The sequence below is a fragment of the Malaclemys terrapin genome, chromosome 3 (assembly GCF_027887155.1).
Source record: "Malaclemys terrapin pileata isolate rMalTer1 chromosome 3, rMalTer1.hap1, whole genome shotgun sequence".
In the NCBI taxonomy this organism is placed as follows: Eukaryota; Metazoa; Chordata; order Testudines; family Emydidae; genus Malaclemys; species Malaclemys terrapin.
The window spans coordinates 207,579,682-207,595,657 of NC_071507.1; positions in this window are offsets into that span (position 1 = coordinate 207,579,682).

Below are 15,976 nucleotides of genomic sequence, written 5' to 3' on the forward strand. Positions count from 1 at the left end.
CAATAGGATCTGGATTTGACAGGAATCCTTTGTCTCCCAGTTTGACCCGCAGCGCCCCCCCCCCCCCCGCTCCCTCCTAGTGGAAAAATACCACCAGTCCAAAATGATGTCCAGTACCAGGTGACAGGATCACATGACCCTGCAGTGTCAAAGCAGCATCCCAGGAAACTCAAGTTGGAGGAGAGAGGTTATTTTACCTCTTTATTTGGCACTGGTGCAACCACTGCTGGAATCCTGTGTCCAGTTCTAGTGTCTAACATTCAGGAAGGACGTTGATAAATTGCAGAGGGTTCAGAGAAGAGCCATAAGACTGATTAAAGGATTAGAAAACCTGCCTTGTAGTGATAGCCTCTAGGAGCTCAGTCAGTGTCGCTTAAAGAGGTTAAGGGGGGTTTGATGAAAAGTCTATAAATACCTACATGGGGAACAAATCATTACAAACCGGCTCGTCAGTCTAGCAGAGAAAGGTCTAACATGTCCAATGGCTGGAAGTTGAAACTAGACAAATTCAGACTGGAAATAAGGCGTCCATTTTTAACAGTGCGAGGAATTAACCATTGGAACAATTTACCAATTGACAAAACATTAGCACACTTCCAGCCTTCTGGAATTCCCTCAGGAATCCTACATTTGTTAAAAATTCATGTCAGTGGGCCCATAACCTCCCGAGCCAGCTCTTTGAGGACTCTTGGGTGTAGATGATCCGAGCCTGCTGATTTAAAAATACTTCTGTTTGGTCCCTGCATTCAGCTGGCATCAATCCAGCCTTTCCCTCTCTCTAGGATTCTCACTTACCTCAGATCTGAGGCGCCTCAGCACAGCATTCAAGATGAGAACCAGGAGCAGTATCAGGATCTCTAGACAGGGGGTCATTTCCCCTGCTCAGACACTCTTACCGTTCTGACCTAGAGACACTCTTAAACCAGCAGCAAGTGCCCAGGCTACACCTGAGGGCAGGTTGCTGCTCTGGCATCTGGCAGGCGCTGATGTCGTCTCTAGGTCAGAATGGGGCTGCCCTCCTGCAATGTCCCCCTAGCCTGTGAGCTGTCAATGCTGTGCTTACATCAGGAGATAGGATGTGGCAACAGCCCAAGGGGGCTGAGCTGCTGAGCTCAGAACTAGGCAGGAGAGAGGGCATCAGATTTCCCAGGAAAACCCTGGGTCTTTTCCGAGCTTTATGACTCTCAAGCCCCCAGGCAAGGGATGTTTTTTCCCTACTTGTGAAGCAGAACCTCCCAGCCTGAAGTGATAATCTAGTGTTACAAGTGCAGAAAAACTTTCATGGTATCGCCTGCCCAAGCATTCCAAAACCATGAGCTGGGCCCCACCAAAATCATGAGATTGACTTCAAAATAACGATATCTTAAAAAAAAATTCATCTGGGGAACTCTTCATTTGCCTTCTGGTGTCTGAGCCGCTAGGGTGCTCTCAATTGACATTTTCCAGCTTCTCTTTGCAACCATGAGGGCTTAAAATGTGCTAACAAACAAAATGAAATCAAATCAAATCAAATAAAAAGCCGAGATTCTCAGATAAATCACTTGACTCCAGGAGTGGGAGCTTTAAGAAAAGCACCCTATATCATGAGATAATAAAGAGCCCTTCCTCTTATCTAACACTTTCAGTCAGTGGATCTCAAAGAACTTTACAAAGGAGGTGTAGCATTAGCCCCCTTTTAGAGATGGGAAACTGAGGCACAGAGCAGAACAGTGACTTACCCAAGGTCACCCAGCAAGACAGTAGCAGAGACAGGACTACCACTTAAGTCTCCTGAGTTCCGTCTAGTGTTCTATCCACTAGGCCACAGTGCATTTGAAGTAAGGGGTCACACAAAACTGGGCGACTGGGCAACAAAATGGCAGATGAAATTCAAGGTTGATCAATGCAAAGTAATGCACATTGGAAAACATAATCCCAACTCTACAGATAAAATCATGGGGGCTAAATTAGCTGTTACCACTCAACAAGAGCTCTTGGAGGCATTGGGGATAGTTCTCTGAAAACATCCACTCAATCAGCAGTGGCAGTCAAAAACGGAAACAGAAAGTTGGGAATCATTAGGAAAAGGATAGCTAACAAGACAGAAAATATCCTATTGCCTCTATATAAATCCAGGGTACACCTAGATCTTGAATACTGCCTGCAGATGTGGTCTCCCCATCTCAAAAAAAGATATCTTGGGATTGGAAAAGGTTCAGAAAAGGGCTACAAAAATGAGTAGGGGTCTGGAACAGCTTCTGTATGAGGAGACATTAATAAGACTGGGACTATTCAGCTTGGAAAAGAGACGACTAAGGGGGGATATGATTGAGGTCTATAAAATCATGACTAGTGGTGAGAAAGTAAACAAGGAAATAAAATTTACTCCTTCTTATAACACAAGAACTAGCGCTTACCAAATGAAATGAATAGGCAGCAGGTTGAAAACAAACAAAAGAAGTATTTCTTCGCACAACACGCAGTCAACCTGTGGAACTCCTTGCCAGAGGATGCTGTGAAGGCCAAGACTAGAACAGGGTTAAAAAAAAAACTAGATAAGTTCATGAAAGATAGGTCCATCAATGGCTATTAGCCAAGATGGGCAGAGATGCAATATTATGCCCTGAGTGTCCCTAGGCTCTGTTTGCCAGAAGCTGGGAATGGGCAATGGGGGGTGGATCACTTGATGATTCCCTGTTCTGTTCATTCCCTCTGAAACACCTGGTATTGGCCACGGTGGGAATACACGATAGTGGGCTAGCTGGACCATTGGTCTGACTCAGTCTGGTCATTCTTCTGTTACAGCTGTTCAGTCTCCGTGATACCTGTGATGTCATAATCCTGCTCAGGTCTCCAGTCTTCCATGGAGTCTGGATGGAAAGACAGGGTAGATGTCACATGCTGAGCTGGGCCTGTAAGAGCAACCTGTGTTCAGGCAGAGAGGGGCTCCTGGGAGAGCAGAGTCAGTGCTCCGTTAAAGAGCCGGAGACCAGGGCCTGGCCTGAGTGTAACCCACCCAACTTGGATTCCACCCGTGCCCGTAATAATTCCATTTTCCTGCAGGGCTGGGGAGCAGGGTCAGTCTGTTCTGACAGCTGAACTCCCACCTGTGGAGAACACCACAAATCTGCCAGTTGGGACAGGTGGGGATGCCAGTACCCTGAGTTGCTCCGGTTTGGAGGAAAGACACCACAGTGTAGTAAAGCTGCTCAAACGAAACAAAAAACTCCTTCCGTTGCTAAGAAGACAATTTGTGGGTTAACTAAATCTAATCTAAACATGCTCTTAGCATTGCAGCAATACAGCCCATACCGGTCAAAGAAAAATAACAGGTGTGACGAACTGGGCCTGTTCTCACTGTGGTCTGTGAATGCTGACAGGGGAGTGTGACTAGGATGGTCTGCATTGCAGGATGGGATCTGCCCGAGGGCGCATACCTGAGTGTGTAACATGAGAACCCAGGAAGGGGTTGAAGGGGAGGCGACTCCTTAGCCCGGGAAACTGAACAAAGGCTGTGGGAGGGGTCGCTGAAGGCAGAGTGCTGGAAGCAGGCAGGGAGAGAGGGCTGGGGGGCAGAGATGGCTCTGACCTCCCAAGGGGGGCTGGGCTGGGATGCCCGGGGACCCCAAGATGGACCTAACTGAGGGGGTCCCTGTTGTCTGTGCCTGCAAGACCTGTCTTGGACTGTATTCCTGTCATCCAAATAAACCTTCTGCTTTACTGGCTGGCTGAGAGTCATGGTGAATCGCAGGAAGTCGGGGGTGCAGGGCCCTGAGTCCCCCAATACTCCGTGACAACTGGTGGCAGGGGTGGGATCTACTGCACCCCGTGGACGGCGCTTCCTGCAGTAAGTGACTGGGGAGCAGTAAAACGAAGGGGGATTGACGGGGACCAGGCGCGCTGAAGAGTGAGAGAGAGACGGTTGTTGCCCCTGGGAGTGTGTGACCAGCGAGAAGGACTTTTGCAGTGACGGGGTCCCCCGGGGGGATCGCAGCGAGTGGTCCCAGGGGCGGAGGAGTCTGCAGCTCGACCCTGGCGGAGAGGCGGTGACCTCGAGAGGGGCTGGCACACTGGGGGTCCCCCTGGGAACTGTGGGGAGCTGTGAGCGCGCGGGCCGGTGGGTGGCCAGCGGGAAGATGTATGCCAAGCAGCTTAAGAGCGACCTGGTGGAGCTGTGCAAGCAGAGGCGGCTGCGCATTGGGAGGCTCACCAAAGAACAGCTCATTGCCCAGCTGGAGGCGGAGGATCACGCGAATGAACTGATCCCTGTGTCTCAGGGAAGCAGCCTGGCAAATGCAGCGCAGGCACCGGTGTCTGTCCCAGCTGGGAGTGGTCAGCCGGCTGCTGAGGGCTTCCCGAGACCCCTCCTTCCTATGCCTAGGGGAAGGGTGGGGAGGAGCCCAGCAAATACCGAAGGCGCCGTGACCCCCCCGGCCAGCAGGGGGTCCCCCCGGCGAAGCCCGCCGGCCAGCAGAGGATCCTCCCGGCGACGTTCGGCATCCGGGGAGCGGAATTGGCTGGAATGGGAGAAAGAGCTAAAACTGAGAGAGCTGGAGGATCGGGAACAACAGAGACAGCATGAACGGGAGGAGAATGAGAGACAGAGACAGCATGAAGAGAGACAGAGACAGGAGAATGAGAGACAGCGTCAGCATGACCTGGAACTGGCGAGATTGAAGGGCAGCGAAACCCCGGCTGCGGTGAGTGAGGGGGGACCCAGGACTGCACGGAGCTTTGATAAGTGCATCATGGCCCCATACAAGGAGGGGGAGGACATGGATGACTTCCTGGAGGCCTTTGAGACGGCCTGCGAGCTGCACCGGGTGGATCCCGCGGACAGACTCCGGGTCCTTACCCCCTTACTGGACCCCAAATCCGTGGCATTGTACCGCCAACTGGGAGAGGCAGAGAAAGGGGACTACGAACTATTCAAAAGGGCCCTGCTACGTGAGTTTGGGCTGACTCCTGAGATGTACCGGGGAAGGTTCCGGAGTCAAGATAAAACCCCTGAGATCTCATATCTGCAACTAGCCGCCCGCATGGAAAGATACGCCAGCAAGTGGGCTGGTGGGGCCCAGACGAAGGAGGACCTGATTAAACTGCTGGTACTGGAGCAACTGTATGAGCGGTGCCCATCCGACCTGAGGCTGTGGTTGGTGGACAGAAAGCCAGAGAACCCGCGACACGCCGGGCAGCTGGCTGATGAGTTTGTAAAGAGCCGGTCAGGGGGTGGCAGGGAGGAGTCCCAAAGGAGCAATCCCACCACAACGCAGAGAGAGAGTCACCATGGGACCTCCCCGTGGGAAAATACAGAAAAACCCCATCAGAGGGGAACATCCGGCATCAGGACCATCCGACCCACTCAAGGGGACCCATGGGACATGGGCTGCTACCACTGTGGCCAAAAGGGCCACATACGGGCCCAGTGCCCCAGGCTCAGGGACAGACTGAGCAGGCCGAACCCACAGAGGGTTGACTGGGTAGAGACCCAGCCCGGCGAGAGGCAGCATTCCCAGGGAAGGGGGGCTGGCAGAGTACCACCTGCTAAGGAGGGAGGAGAGCCCCAGGCCAGCTTCTCTGGGGGGCCAGATGCTCCGGATTCAAAGTTCTCCGTTTACAGGGTTGGCGCGGGGCTGTCCCTGCGGAGCGAGTGCCTTGTTCCCCTGGAGGTGGATGGGAAGGAAGTTTATGGTTACTGGGACACGGGCGCAGAGGTGACACTGGCCCGGCCCGAGGTGGTGGCCCCAGATCGGGTGGTGCCCAACACCTTCCTGACCCTGACCGGGGTGGGCGGGACCCCATTCAAGGTTCCCGTAGCGAGGGTACACCTGAAATGGGGGGCCAAGGAGGGCCCCAAGGACGTGGGAGTGCACCACCATTTGCCCACTGAGGTGTTGATGGGGGGGGACCTAGAGGACTGGCCCAGCAGCCCCCAGACCGCCTTAGTTGTGACCCGCGGTCAGAGCCGGCGAGGGGCACTGCGCCCTGGCCTTGGGGGGGGTGCCTTGCCTGAGGCGCGGGACCCTAACCTGGTGGGGAGGGAACGCCCAGGGACGCGGCTCAGGGAGGCTGCAGCTTCGGACCCAGCGGGCGAGAAAGAGCAGGTGGCCATCCCTGTCCCAGCTGCTGAGTTCCAGGCCGAGTTGCAGAGAGATCCCTCCTTGCGGAAGATAAGGGACCTGGCCGACCTCAATGCGGTACAGACCATGGGACGAGGTGGCCGGAAAAGGTTCCTGTGGGAGAAGGGGTTCCTGTACCGAGAATGGGCTCCCCCAGGGAAAATGGAGTCAGGGGGGATCAGGAGGCAGCTGGTGGTACCCCAGAAGTATCGCCGCCAGCTGCTGTGCCGGGCCCATGACATTCCCCTCTCAGGGCACCAGGGAACCTGGCGTACCCAGCAGAGGCTGCTACGGAGCTTTTACTGGCCTGGGGTCTTTGTTACTGTCCGACAGTACTGCGGATCCTGTGACCCCTGTCAGAGGGGGAGGAAGGCCTGGGACAAGGGGAAAACAGCTTTAGGACCCTTGCCCAGCATAAAGGATCCTTTCCAGAGGGTGGCCAAGGTTAAAAGGGCGGCTCTGAACCAAGAGAGCCCAAAGCACAGACCTCCAGACTGGAGCGCTGGGAGAAGACCACAGCCCAGTTGGAACCCCAGAGGTATGGGGGTGGGGAAAGGGCGCAGGCCGCATAAACCTTCCCACATGCGAACTGCGAGTGCCATCAAGCACCCCCGACCTAAGGGGGGGCGTGAAACTGGAGGGGCCTGGTGTAATTCTCACCAAGGAATGGGAGGGATGCGGGGGCATCCATGGGAACGGGGGTAGGTTCGAACTTCCCCGGGTCACTGGCTAAAGTGACCCTGCTCAGTTCGGTCTCGAAGGGGGGAGAGATGTGACGAACTGGGCCTGTTCTCACTGTGGTCTGTGAATGCTGACAGGGGAGTGTGACTAGGATGGTCTGCATTGCAGGATGGGATCTGCCCGAGGGCGCATACCTGAGTGTGTAACATGAGAACCCAGGAAGGGGTTGAAGGGGAGGCGACTCCTTAGCCCGGGAAACTGAACAAAGGCTGTGGGAGGGGTCGCTGAAGGCAGAGTGCTGGAAGCAGGCAGGGAGAGAGGGCTGGGGGGCAGAGATGGCTCTGACCTCCCAAGGGGGGCTGGGCTGGGATGCCCAGGGACCCCAAGATGGACCTAACTGAGGGGGTCCCTGTTGTCTGTGCCTGCAAGACCTGTCTTGGACTGTATTCCTGTCATCCAAATAAACCTTCTGCTTTACTGGCTGGCTGAGAGTCATGGTGAATCGCAGGAAGTCGGGGGTGCAGGGCCCTGAGTCCCCCAATACTCCGTGACAACAGGATCCAACATACAGATTTCTTCAGTACTGACAGGTACACGGGCCACTGATCCCATGCATTGAAAGCATGCGCTGCTTATTTGGCATTTATGTCCTCACACCCTCCTGAGCTGACCAGGCAGCAAGCACCTTGTTCTTTGACTAGGCCGGGATCCTTCTCCGGGCAGTTATCTGCTCGCTGCAGGTAGGCAAAGCAGGCCTGCGAACACCAGCCCTCAGGGCAGAGATCTTCACCGCCCCCCCATACGCTGTCTCCCTCTGGGGCTGGCTGAACTGGCCGAACAGGTTGGCACCCCCTTTTCTTTAAATTTGGGAGTGGAATTGGCCTTTCACCCTTGGAGATGCCCTACTGAGCATGTGTGACCCAAAGCAGCCCTCTAGTCACACCCTACATGCTATGGTCATCATCTTTGTACGAAATATGCCTTGGGAGGTACCATTTGAAAACTAACAATCCTCTGGTCAATAAGATCATGATGCAACATTACATAGAGAGTTATGAGTTCCCCCTGTACGACATTACTTGTGAAAACCCCACAGCCCCTCCTCTGTAACGTTGTTGAAGAGGTCTGTCCTAAACAAAGGAATGGGGTTTCTATAAGCAGCAAACAGGGTCCTCAAGACAGCCGGGGAAGGAGATGGTAGTGAACAGAGCGATTTACATTTCAGCAAACACAAGTGGGGGGGAAAAGAAGCGCACGTGTAATGTTGACAGACAGGATCAAACCTGGGACCTCTGGAGCTGAGTGCATGAGTCTCTACGCAGGAGCTAAAAGCCAACGGGCTCTTAGCTAAGGCTGCAGAGACTCATTTTAGCTCTCTCTCATGAAGTGGTCTTGGTGCCACTAGCTGGGACAGGACACCACCCCCAGGAGGTGTGTGGGTTACACACGGAGCCTTCACCACCAGACTTCAGGCGCCTTCCTCACAGCTTGGATACACTTTGCTTTGAGGGGTCTCCTTTAGAACAGTGACTCTCAACCTTTTCAGTCTCCTGTGCCCCTTTCAGGAGTCTGATTTGTCTTGCGTACCCCCAAGTTTCACCTCACTTAGAAACTACTTGTTTACAAAATCAGACATAAAATACAGATGTCACAGCACACTCTGACTGAAAAATTGCTGACTTTCTCCTCTTGTCTGTAGGAAATTTTAGTTTGTACTTATTTCACTAGTGCTTTTTATGTAGCCTGCTGTAAAACTAGGCAAATATCTACAGGAGTTGATGTACTCCCTAGAAGACCTCTGTGTACCCCGTACCCCTGGTTGACAACCGCTGCTTTAGAAGAACCCACTTCCAAGACTCAACGGACTATAAAAGAAAGGGGCAGAGAACCCCACCTTCTCTCTTTAACCTAAGAAAACAAAAACACCAGCACCTTTGGGCCCCTGGAAGAGAGGCTGACCAAGGGGAGAGCCAGTCACCATTTAGCTGGGAGACTATGGATGAGAGAAACCATCCTGAACAGAGCCTGTGTCTTGCTAGATGAAGTTTTAGACCTTTACAAGTGTATTTTGTTTTGTTTACTAGTAACTCTTTCTAGCTGCATTCCTTATACTTGAATTCAAGGAATCCTATGTATGGTTTGTTAATAGACTCATTTCAGTTTGACCATCAACTCAGTGCTGCATTTCAAGGGAAGGGTCTAGTTACCCCCAGTTCAGTTAATAAGCTGTGAAGGGCTTTGGTGTCTTTAAAGGAACAAACAAACCATATGATTTCTATGGACTGTCCTCGGGTTGAGGAAAATCCAGGACTGGGCGTGTGTTGGGGTCACCCTGCATGTAGTAACCAGGCCGCCTGGCACACACACACTCGGGGTGGGGTAGGCTGGTAGGCTGGTTGTGAGTGGCCCAGGTTGGGAGCTACAACAGCAAAGCATTGTGAGGTATCCACGGTTACCGGGAAGATGGTGACAGCCCCTCGCTGATTTGGATTTGTACCCCAAACCAGAAAGACCGTGACAGCATGTCCCAAGGGTTTGTGAACATTTCCCCCTCCCCCCCGCCATTAGTCCCAGACTAGCTGGAGCCAGTAGCCAGCTGCTTCACTCCTCTGGCCAAAAGAACAAACCAGCCTCTACTCCTGTTGAAAGGACCAGTGACAGAAGCATGGGCTACACACACACATGGGAAGAGGGCCTGGAAAGGGAAGCCAGGCAGGCTGGGGTTTGGGACAGGCAGACCAAGGCCTGTAGTAGAGACTCATAGACTCATAGACTTTAAGGTCAGAAGGGACCATTATGATCATCTGCTCTGACCCCCTGCATGCTGCAGGCCACAAGACCCTTCCCTGGACTCTGCTGTTGAAGTCCCCAATCCTGTGTTTTAGTGACTTCAATCGGCAGAGACCCTCCTGCTAGGGATCCCTGCCCCATGCTGTGGAGGAAGGCGAAAAACCTCCAGGGCCTCAGCCAATCTACCCTGGAGGAAAATTCCTTCCCGACCCCAAATATGGCGATCAGTAAGACCCCGAGCATGTAGGCAAGAGTCTCTAGCCTGACCCTTGTTGGCCATTATACTATTTACATACCATCGCTTGGTTTTCCTCGGCTACTATGTTTTACCATTACACCATTCCTCCATAAACTTATCTAACTTAATCTTAAAAACCGACAGGTCCGTCGCTCCCACCGTTTCCCTCGGAAGGCCGTTCCAATATTTCACCCCTCTGACGGTCAGAAACCTTCGTCTAATTTCAAGCGTGAACTTCCCCACGGCCAGTTTATATCCATTCGTTCTCGTGTCCACATTAGTACTAAGCTGGAATAATTCCTCTCCCTCCCTTGTATTTATCCCTCTGATATATTTAAAGATAGCAATCATATCCCCCCTCAGCCTTCGCTTTGTCAGACTAAACAACCCGAGCTCCTCTAGTCTCTTTTCATATGACAGGTTTTCCACTCCTCTGATCATCCTAGTGGCCCTTCTCTGCACCCGTTCCAGTTTGAGTTCATCTGTTTTAAACATGGGAGACCAGAACTGCACACAGTACTCCAAATGAGGTCTCACCAGCGCCGTATACAACGGAAGCAGGACCTCCTTATCCCTACTAGATATACCTCGCCTAATACATCCCAAGACCGCATTGGCTTTTTTCACCGCCACGTCACATTGTCGACTCATAGTCATCCTGCGGTCCACAAGGACCCCTAGGTCCTTCTCCTCTTCCGTTACTTCTAACCAATGCGTCCCCATCTTGTAACTAAAATTGTTATTAGTCATCCCCAAGTGCATCACCTTGCACTTTTTACTATTAAATTTCATCCTATTTCTGATACTCCAATTCACAAGCTCATTCAAGTCACCCTGCAGAATATCCCTATCCTCCTCCGAATTTGCAACTCCTCCCACCTTCGTATCATCCGCAAACTTTATCAGCCCACTCTTGCAATCGGTTCCGAGGTCAGTTATAAATAGATTAAATAAAATGGGTCCCAAAACCGAACCTTGAGGCACTCCACTAGTAACCTCCCTCCAACCCGACAGTTCACCCTTTAATACGACCCGCTGCATTCTCCCCATTAACCAATTCCTTATCCACCTCTGGATTTTCATATCGATCCCCATGTTTTTCATTTTAACCAATAGTTCCTCATGGGGTACTGTATCAAACGCTTTACTGAAATCCAGGTAAATTAGGTCCACCGCATTTCCCTTATCTAATAAGTCCGTTACTTTCTCAAAGAAGGAGATCAGATTCGTTTGGCACGATCTGCCCTTCGTAAAACCATGTTGTAATTTATCGCAATTGCCATTAACCTCAAGGTCCTCAACTAGTTTCTCTTTCAGAATTTTCTCTAACACCTTGCACACTACAGATGTTAAACTAACAGGCCTGTAGTTACCCGGGTCACTTTTTTTCCCTTTCTTGAAAATAGGAACCACGTTAGCTATTCTCCAGTCTAACGGGACCACCCCCGAATTTACAGATTCATTAAATATTATCGCTAACGGGCCTGCTATTTCCCGCGCCAATTCCTTCAATATTCTCGGATGAAGATCGTCCGGTCCTCCCGACTTAGTCCCATTAAGGCGTTCAAGTTTTGTTTCTACCTCGGATACGGTAATCCCCCATCCTGTATGCCCCTCTGTAATGGTGCTAGTATCCCTAATACCTTCATTGGCCTCATTAAACACAGATGCGAAATATTCATTGAGATATTGCGCCATGCCTAGATTATCTTTGATCTCCTCTCCGGCTATAGTCTTCAGCGGTCCCACTTCTTCTTTCTTTGCTTTCTTCCTATTTATATGGCTGTAAAACCTTTTACTATTGCTTTTAATTCCCCTCGCTAGGTCCAACTCTACACGGCCTTTGGCCTTTCTCACTCTATCTCTACATTCTCTGACTTCACTTAGGTACATTTCCTTATTGATCCCTCCCCTCTTCCACTCTTTAAACGCTTTCTGTTTTTTCCTAATCGCCCCTTTGAGTCGGTCGCTCATCCAGCTCGGTCTAAATCTCTTGCTTAATAATCTTTTTCCCTTTTGGGGGATACAGGCCTCTGACAGCTCATGCATCTTTAACTTGAAGTAATCCCAGGCTTCTTCTGCCTTTAGATCCATTAATACGTTTGCCCAATCCACTTCCCTTACCAGTCCCCTTAATTTGTTAAAATTGGCCTTCTTAAAATTATAAACCCTAGTCTTTGACTTAATTCTGTTACTCCTTCCATGTATTTTAAACCGAATTAGCTCATGATCACTGGAGCCCAAGTTGTCCCCTACAACCACTTCCTCAACGAGGTCCTCACTACTTACCAGAATCAAATCTAAAATAGCCTCCCCCCTCGTCGGTTCAGCTACCCCTTGATGAAGGAATTGATCAGCAAGCACATCTAGGAACAACATCTGAGCCCTATTATTGCTACTAGCGTTTGTTCCCCAATCTATATCCGGGAAGTTAAAGTCCCCCATAATTACACAGTTTCTATTAGTATTTACCTCCCTTAATACATTAAACAGTTCCTTATCCATATCCTGGGTCGATCCCGGCGGTCTATAGCACACCCCAAGCACTATCCCCGGAGAGGCTCTAGTAGTCCTTTTACCCAGTGTGAGTATTGCCCAGATGGACTCTGTGTTATCTATTCCATCCACTATTATTTCTTTACAGCTTATTTCACTATTGACATACAATGCCACCCCCCGACCTTTACCTTTGTCCCGGTCTTTCCTAAACAGCGCATACCCCTCCATACCTGCGTTCCAGTCGTGACTGCCATTCCACCACGTTTCAGACCATCAGAGGGGTGAAATATTGGAACGGCCTTCCGAGGGAAACGGTGGGGGCGACGGACCTGTCTGGTTTTAAGATTAAGTTGGATGAGTTTATGGAGGGAATGGTTTAATGATAAAACATAGTAGCCAAGGAAAACCAAGCAATGGTACATGAACAGCATAATGGCCAACAAGGGTCAGGCTAGAGACTCTTGCCTATATGCTCGGGGTATTACTGATCGCCATATTTGGGGTCGGGAAGGAATTTTCCTCCAGGGTAGATTGGCTGAGCCTCTGGAGGTTTTTCGCCTTCCTCCGCAGCATGGGGCAGGGATCACTAGCAGGAGGGTCTCAGCCGATTGAAGTCACTAAAACACAGGATTGGGGACTTCAACGGTAGAGTCCAGGGAAGGGTCTTGCGGCCTGCAGCATGCAGGGGGTCAGACCAGATGATCATAATGGTCCCTTCTGACCTTAATGTCTATGAGTCTATGAGTCTATGAGTTATTCCTACGATATCCGGTTTCAATTCTCGGACCAAGAGCTCCAATTCCTCCATTTTATTACCTAGGCTTCTCGCATTGGTGTATAAACACCCTAATGTATGTCGTTTAGCCTGTCTCCCATTAGTAGCACTATATGTTGCGGGCCTCTTTGTGTCCGTCCCCCCTGTCCTTCCTATGTCCAATCTCATCCCCCCGGCTATGTCTCCTCTTATTTCACTCAGCTTTTCAGTACTGGAATCTGGCGTGGAGATTAACTGTGCATCTCCCAACCGTCTCCCCAAACTTCCTAGTTTAAAGCTCTTTTGATAAGATGAGCCAGTCTCCCTCCCAGAAGTCTATTTCCTTCCCTACTCAGGTGAAGCCCATCCCGCGAGAACAGGTGTCTGTCCCCGAAAGCCTCCCAGTGGCCATACATCCCAAAGCCCTCCTTATAGCACCACTCCCTTAGCCAGCTATTTATTCTCACAATCCTATCAGCCCTTTGCTGCCCTTCCCTTGGAACAGGCAGAATCCCACTAAAGATAATCTGAGCCTCTATCTCCTTGAGCGTCTTCCCAAGCCTGGCATAATCTCCCTTGATTCTCTCTAACGAGAACCTAGCCGTGTCATTCGTTCCTACATGAAGGATTATCAAGGGGTTCTTACCTGCTCCTTTTAGGATCCTTTTCAACCGCAGGTCCACATCGCGTATCTTTGCGCCCGGTAGACAGCACACCCTTCTGTTCTCCGGGTCCGCCCTGGTCACAGGCCTGTCCAATCTCCTCAGTAAAGAGTCTCCAATTACATACACCTGCCGTCGCCCGGCAACAGTGCGATCTAGTAATCTAGTCTCTGATCCCTCTAGTCCTGACCTGTGTCTGTTCCTATCTTCACTTATCCTCCCCCTTATGCCTTCCTGTATCCTCTGGGGGCCCAGAATTGATGCTGTCTCCATCAACTCCTCCCCTCTCTCTCTCGGTCTAGCTGCTCTTCTCTTCTTTCTCACCCTCCCACCTTCGGTCACCACCTGCTGCCCCCCCATCTCGTTATCCAAACGCCCAAACCTGTTCCTGAGTTCTATTCCCCCCTCACTGGCCCTTCTTTTCCTTGGCCTACTTCTCACAGTCACATGCTTCCACCTCCCATGTTCTCCCCCCTCCATTCCCCTCTCGCTGTCATCTACTACTGCCTCCTTCTGCACCCTAGAGCCTTCCCCTTCAGCCCCGCCTTGCCTATCCTCCATCAGCTGCTCAAACCCCCGTCTACACTCCACCAGGGTCTCTACCTGCATCTCCAGCCCCTTAATCTTTTCCTCCAGTAACACTATAAGGCGACACTTCATACACACATACCTGTGTTCCGGGTCTCCTGCTAGGACTATATACATACCACAGCTCCCACATGTCGCCATCTGCATTCTGTCTGCTGCTGCTGCTTGGCTCATGGCTGCCGCACTCTCTGCCCACAGCACCTGGGGACACAGAGCACACACCACACCACGCCCTCCTGCCTCCCCCCTTACCTCCCCCTGCAAACTCCCTCTCAAACTCCCCTGTTAGCCGCCCTGTTTGCTGCCTCCGGTGCCGCTGCTCGCAGGTTAAAGTGTTCTCCTACTGGTTTTTGAATGTTATGATTCCTGATGTCAGATTTGTGTCCATTCATTCTTTTGCGTAGACCAGTGCCCAAACCGGACAGTCTCTACGCAAAATTCATAGATTCATAGATTCATAGATTCTAGGACTGGAAGGGACCTCGAGAGGTCATCGAGTCCAGTCCCCTGCCCGCATGGCAGGACCAGATACTGTCTAGACCATCCCTGATAGACATTTATCTAACCTACTCTTAAATATCTCCAGAGATGGAGATTCCACAACCTCCCTAGGCAATTTATTCCAGTGTTTAACCACCCTGACAGTTAGGAACTTTTTCCTAATGTCCAACCTAGACCTCCCTTGCTGCAGTTTAAACCCATTGTTTCTGGTTCTATCCTTAAAAGAATTAATGAACCCTTTAACCTGTCTGGTCATTCTATGACAGACCTGCGAGTGGCAATTTTGAAACAGAAAAGCTTCACAAACAAACTCCAACGAGAGACTGCTGAGCTGGAATTGATATGCAAACTAGATACAATCAACTCAGGATTGAATAAGGACTGGGAATGGCTGAGCCATTACAAACATTGAATCTATCTCCCCAAGTAAGTAGTCTCACACTCAGGGCCGGCTCCAAGCACCAGCTTGGCAAGCAGGTGCTTGGGGCGGCCACTCCGGAGAGGGGCGGCAGGTCCAGCTATTAGGCGGGAATTTGGCAGACGGTCCCTCTCTCCTGCTCGGAGCGAAGGACCTCCCGCCGAATTGCTGCCGCAGATCGCGATCGCGGCTTTTTATTTATTTATTTATTTATTTTGGCTGCCTGGGGCGGCCAAAACCCTGGAGCCGACCCTGCTCACACTGGCTTCTTATCAAACTGTCTGGACTGGGCTATCTTGATTATCACTTCAAAAGTTCTTTTCTCTTACTTAATTGGCCTCTCAGAGTTGGTAAGACAACTCCCACCTGTCTCTGTATGTGTGTATATATATCTCCTCAATATTATGTTCCATTCTATGCATCCGAAGAAGTGAGCTGTAGCCCACGAAAGCTTATGCTCAAATAAATTTGTTAGTCTCTAAGGTGCCACAAGTACTCCTGGTTTTTCTATCCTTTAGTTCTATCCTCCCAGTTGATAGATGCTGGTAGGAATCGAACCTGTTGTATATGTCACTTCCTTATTATTCTTCACAGAGATTTGGGGTAACAAAACCCATGTGCAATGAGAATTACCTTTTAGTTTTACCATGACTGCTCTGAAATTTCAGTTTCCTTTTCTTTTACTTTCCTCCATCTTTGCACATCAGCTTACCCCTTCTGCCTGCTGAGAATCTTAGATTCCGACAA